Below are 5,000 nucleotides of genomic sequence, written 5' to 3' on the forward strand. Positions count from 1 at the left end.
GCACCACAAAACATACCGCCATCTGTAGGTCTCCCGCAACATGACCTCCTGCAACGACGCTACCGCCATCTATGAGACGCCAAGCCGACTAAGACAGCGATGGCGCCACAGTGGCCGCCTTTCGACGCCACCCACAAAGGCTGCAGCCTCTGTCGACCATAGCACCCAATCTCCAGTGGCTCTGCCGCACGAAGCCGTGGACCGGCAATGACGCCACCCGCACCCGTTCGTGCACCACCCCAACCGCCAAACTCGCACCTCCAGCGGATGAACGGCGGACGTTTCCCGCACTCGTAAAGTGCAATCCACCCCTATAACTTGCGTTTCATGAAGAGTTATTTCCAATATGCGACATTCCCGCTGTCCGTATACATGAGCCGCGACCTGTACCACTTACGAGCGAGAGACGCGATCGCGTTGCTCACTGTACGGCGTCCGATACCGAGCCATCAGCATGTCGGTCCCCATGCGCGTTGCACTCGCACTCGCAGTCGCAAAAACGTGGGGCAAATATATTACGCGGAAGAGTTATAACAGACCGAGCCCCACTGCATGGGGGGAGTCTTTGTCACTAATGTACACAGATGGAACATTTTGGACTGGAACCAGATTACCCGTACACACGGCGCTGATTAGTAATCAATGCAGAGCCATCAAACTACAGCAAATATACACAACTGTCCGTATACATGCTGAAAGAGTCTGCCCAAAATGGGAACCACACGTCAGCCAGACACTCTGATCACGCACCACTCTCTGCTTCTAACAGGCGCACATACAATATGTAAGCACCAGCATGGAACAACATCCAGTGCATCTTCTCCGCCACATTACACAATCCACACTATCACAACCAGACCAGGAGGTCCGTGCGGAAAATACAATATCCCAGCCTTTCGACATCCACCATTGCGCAGACCAGGCACCAACACCCACACATGTCCTATACAACGGTGCACCCAACATCACAATAGTACCTCCTGTCACAGCGCACAAACAATGACATGAGTCAAAGACACAGGTCTCACACAAGCATAGAATTGGAGCGCCGCCTCTAATAAGCCAAAGGTGCATCCTGACGTGACAAATCTGATCATGTCACAAGCATTCACTTACTATAATCACTATCAACGAACCTGCCGCCCCCGCCCCCCCCCCCCCCCCTACACCTTTCCGTACAACAACGTGTAACCTAACCTAACCTAACCTAACCTATGTTGTACCTTAACCTAACCTATGTTGTACCTTAACCTAACCTATGTTGTACCTTAACCTAACCTATGTTGTACCTTAACCTAACCTATGTTGTACCTTAACCTAACCTATGTTGTACCTTAACCTAACCTATGTTGTACCTTAACCTAACCCATGTTGTACCTTAACCTAACCCATGTTGTACCTTAACCTAACCCATGTTGTACCTTAACCTAACCCATGTTGTACCTTAACCTAACCCATGTTGTACCTTAACCTAACCCATGTTGTGCCTCAACCTAACCCATGTTGTGCCTCAACCTAACCCATGTTGTGCCTCAACCTAACCCATGTTGTGCCTTAACCTAACCCATGTTGTGCCTCAACCTAACCCATGTTGTGCCTTAACCTAACCCATGTTGTGCCTTAACCTAACCCATGTTGTGCCTTAACCTAACCCATGTTGTGCCTTAACCTAACCCATGTTGTGCCTTAACCTAACCCATGTTGTGCCTTAACCTAACCCATGTTGTGCCTTAACCTAACCCATGTTGTGCCTTAACCTAACCCATGTTGTCGCCTTAACGTAACCCACGTTGTCGCCTAAACCTGCTCTGTAATTGTTATACGACTCGTTCAATTACTGTAGTGTTGCCCACCCGCAACCCTCGCAATATAGTTCGCTACTCGCACTGCCCGCACCCCTGTGTATCGCTTCATGTTAAACACCTTGCAAGTCTTGCTCACTTTCCACATGCTCCTGCTGTACACTGTAATGTGGATGGCAGCAGGACGTACATGCCGCCCCTCCCCACGTCCCCACCTTGCCCCCTGCCTTCGCAAGCTGGTTGGTGAGAAGTTTGCATGTTCAATGCCCTTCGCATGCGACGTACTCAGGCTACGTTGTGGTGCGGCCTGTGTCAACTGTCCGCTGATGTCGTACGCGTGAACCACAATCTGTACTGCACATTCGTCCTTATGTACTGAATGATACATCGTGGCACATGTGTGACCGCACAACGACTGCGCCCAAAAACGGCGGACCATACAGTGCAAATATTGTGCACGCAGCTACGTGTCGTCTCCCTATGAGAGCTGGATTGCAGTGTGGTACGCCATAGAGACGTGTGGGAGGAACGGACGCCGTGGATGGCGATCAGCATGAGCTGTCTGTTGATGTATTCGGACCTAGTCGTCTCTCCTCACACACCGTGATGGCATGGTGCACCGCGTTCCATATCTGCGACATGCTACAGAGGCCGGTTGACAGTCGTTCGAGCAATGGACATCGCATACGTACGGGGGCCACCTTCCACGTATTGTCTAGGCGTGCACATTTTGTTGCGTGTATGTGGGCAGACGTAGTGTGGCGTGACACCTGACACAGGCATGCAATAATCGTTGAAGTTGCAAATGGCGATGGACGCCTGCGTTTTCTGGTGAAGTTACGCAAATGAACAAATGGTAACCTGTTGTGGTGCGGTTGTTCTCGCTAGGGGTGAATCGGTGATGGCGACGATAGGTTGAGGTACTAACCGGTTGTTCCAGCGATACCCACCATGCCGACGAAACTGAACGGCATCTGGGTGTGAAGCGATACGCGGCGGTGGCTGGGTGGGACCGTCCCCGGCCGGTGAGGGGGCGCCTCCCGGCGTGCTGGCCGCGCGGTGCGTGGGCGCACGCGCTACAGCCGGCTGGTGGGGGCGGCCAGTGGCAGGCGCGCCGGCCGACGGACGCGGCAGGCGTCGCAGCTGCGCGCCGGCGCACCCTGCGCGCGGCGCCGTGCGGCCAAAGTAGGTCCTCGCGGGCCCGGTGCGAAGCGCGGTGGACATCTTCAGTGTGCTGGTCCGATTGAGGACTGTGTGCGTTGAGGATGCGCCGCCGCCCGGCGCTCGGCGCCGCGACGCCGTCTGCTGCTCGGTCGCCCCAGCGGTTCTCGCTGGTGGTTTGTATCGCAGCTGTGCGGATGTGTTGGCGCGTGCGCTGTGCTGGGAGAGTTCGCTTCGGCACCCAAGTGGGGCTTTTGTCCTTCTGTGGCGCTGGCGTTGGAGCTGCCGGTCACCGTAGGTGGCGCGTGTTGTCTCCCGCCGGCAATGCCACGACAGCACGCTCCCGGGCCTCTGTCGGCAGCGGCAAGCTCAGTTGGGAGCACGGGTGGTCGCACCGAAAGCGTCTACTCGCCTAACTCCGGGCGATTGCGCCTCTCTCGAACCCGACCAAGTACTTGGGACGGCGCTGCGCGCCGCCGGGACCTGAGAGGGTTTCGAGGTGTATTGTGCAGGGGAGCTCAGCCTCCTCCTGTTTGCAGAATGATTGAGCGGACGCTTGCGTGTTCGCGCGGGCCCCCGGGACACACTCCCGGGCGGCCGGCTGCTCAGCTCTAGTTGACGCAGCTCCCTGGTTGATCCTGCCAGTAGTCATATGCTTGTCTCAAAGATTAAGCCATGCATGTCTCAGTACAAGCCGCATTAAGGTGAAACCGCGAATGGCTCATTAAATCAGTTATGGTTCCTTAGATCGTACCCACGTTACTTGGATAACTGTGGTAATTCTAGAGCTAATACATGCAAACAGAGTCCCGACCAGAGATGGAAGGGACGCTTTTATTAGATCAAAACCAATCGGTCGGCTCGTCCGGTCCGTTTGCCTTGGTGACTCTGAATAACTTTGGGCTGATCGCACGGTCCTCGTACCGGCGACGCATCTTTCAAATGTCTGCCTTATCAACTGTCGATGGTAGGTTCTGCGCCTACCATGGTTGTAACGGGTAACGGGGAATCAGGGTTCGATTCCGGAGAGGGAGCCTGAGAAACGGCTACCACATCCAAGGAAGGCAGCAGGCGCGCAAATTACCCACTCCCGGCACGGGGAGGTAGTGACGAAAAATAACGATACGGGACTCATCCGAGGCCCCGTAATCGGAATGAGTACACTTTAAATCCTTTAACGAGTATCTATTGGAGGGCAAGTCTGGTGCCAGCAGCCGCGGTAATTCCAGCTCCAATAGCGTATATTAAAGTTGTTGCGGTTAAAAAGCTCGTAGTTGGATTTGTGTCCCACGCTGTTGGTTCACCGCCCGTCGGTGTTTAACTGGCATGTATCGTGGGACGTCCTGCCGGTGGGGCGAGCTGAAGGCGTGCGACCGCCTCGTGCGTGCTCGTGCGTCCCGAGGCGGACCCCGTTGAAATCCTACCAGGGTGCTCTTTATTGAGTGTCTCGGTGGGCCGGCACGTTTACTTTGAACAAATTAGAGTGCTTAAAGCAGGCAAGCCCGCCTGAATACTGTGTGCATGGAATAATGGAATAGGACCTCGGTTCTATTTTGTTGGTTTTCGGAACCCGAGGTAATGATTAATAGGGACAGGCGGGGGCATTCGTATTGCGACGTTAGAGGTGAAATTCTTGGATCGTCGCAAGACGAACAGAAGCGAAAGCATTTGCCAAGTATGTTTTCATTAATCAAGAACGAAAGTTAGAGGTTCGAAGGCGATCAGATACCGCCCTAGTTCTAACCATAAACGATGCCAGCCAGCGATCCGCCGCAGTTCCTCCGATGACTCGGCGGGCAGCCTCCGGGAAACCAAAGCTTTTGGGTTCCGGGGGAAGTATGGTTGCAAAGCTGAAACTTAAAGGAATTGACGGAAGGGCACCACCAGGAGTGGAGCCTGCGGCTTAATTTGACTCAACACGGGAAACCTCACCAGGCCCGGACACCGGAAGGATTGACAGATTGATAGCTCTTTCTTGATTCGGTGGGTGGTGGTGCATGGCCGTTCTTAGTTGGTGGAGCGATTTGTCTGGTTAAT

General features: G+C 54.2%; 1 non-coding gene across 1 annotated transcript in view; it reads left to right on the forward strand.

Moving 5' to 3' along the window:
* The first annotated feature begins 3,588 nt into the window (after positions 1-3,588).
* LOC124734037 overlaps positions 3,589-5,000 on the forward strand; it is a 1,909-nt gene continuing 497 nt past the window's right edge. The window contains exon 1 of the ribosomal RNA XR_007009288.1: positions 3,589-5,000. This exon is cut by the window's right edge and continues 497 nt beyond it. This is a non-coding gene — a ribosomal RNA (small subunit ribosomal RNA).

Source organism: Schistocerca piceifrons, unplaced genomic scaffold (assembly GCF_021461385.2).
Source record: "Schistocerca piceifrons isolate TAMUIC-IGC-003096 unplaced genomic scaffold, iqSchPice1.1 HiC_scaffold_1420, whole genome shotgun sequence".
NCBI lineage: Eukaryota > Metazoa > Arthropoda > Insecta > Orthoptera > Acrididae > Schistocerca > Schistocerca piceifrons.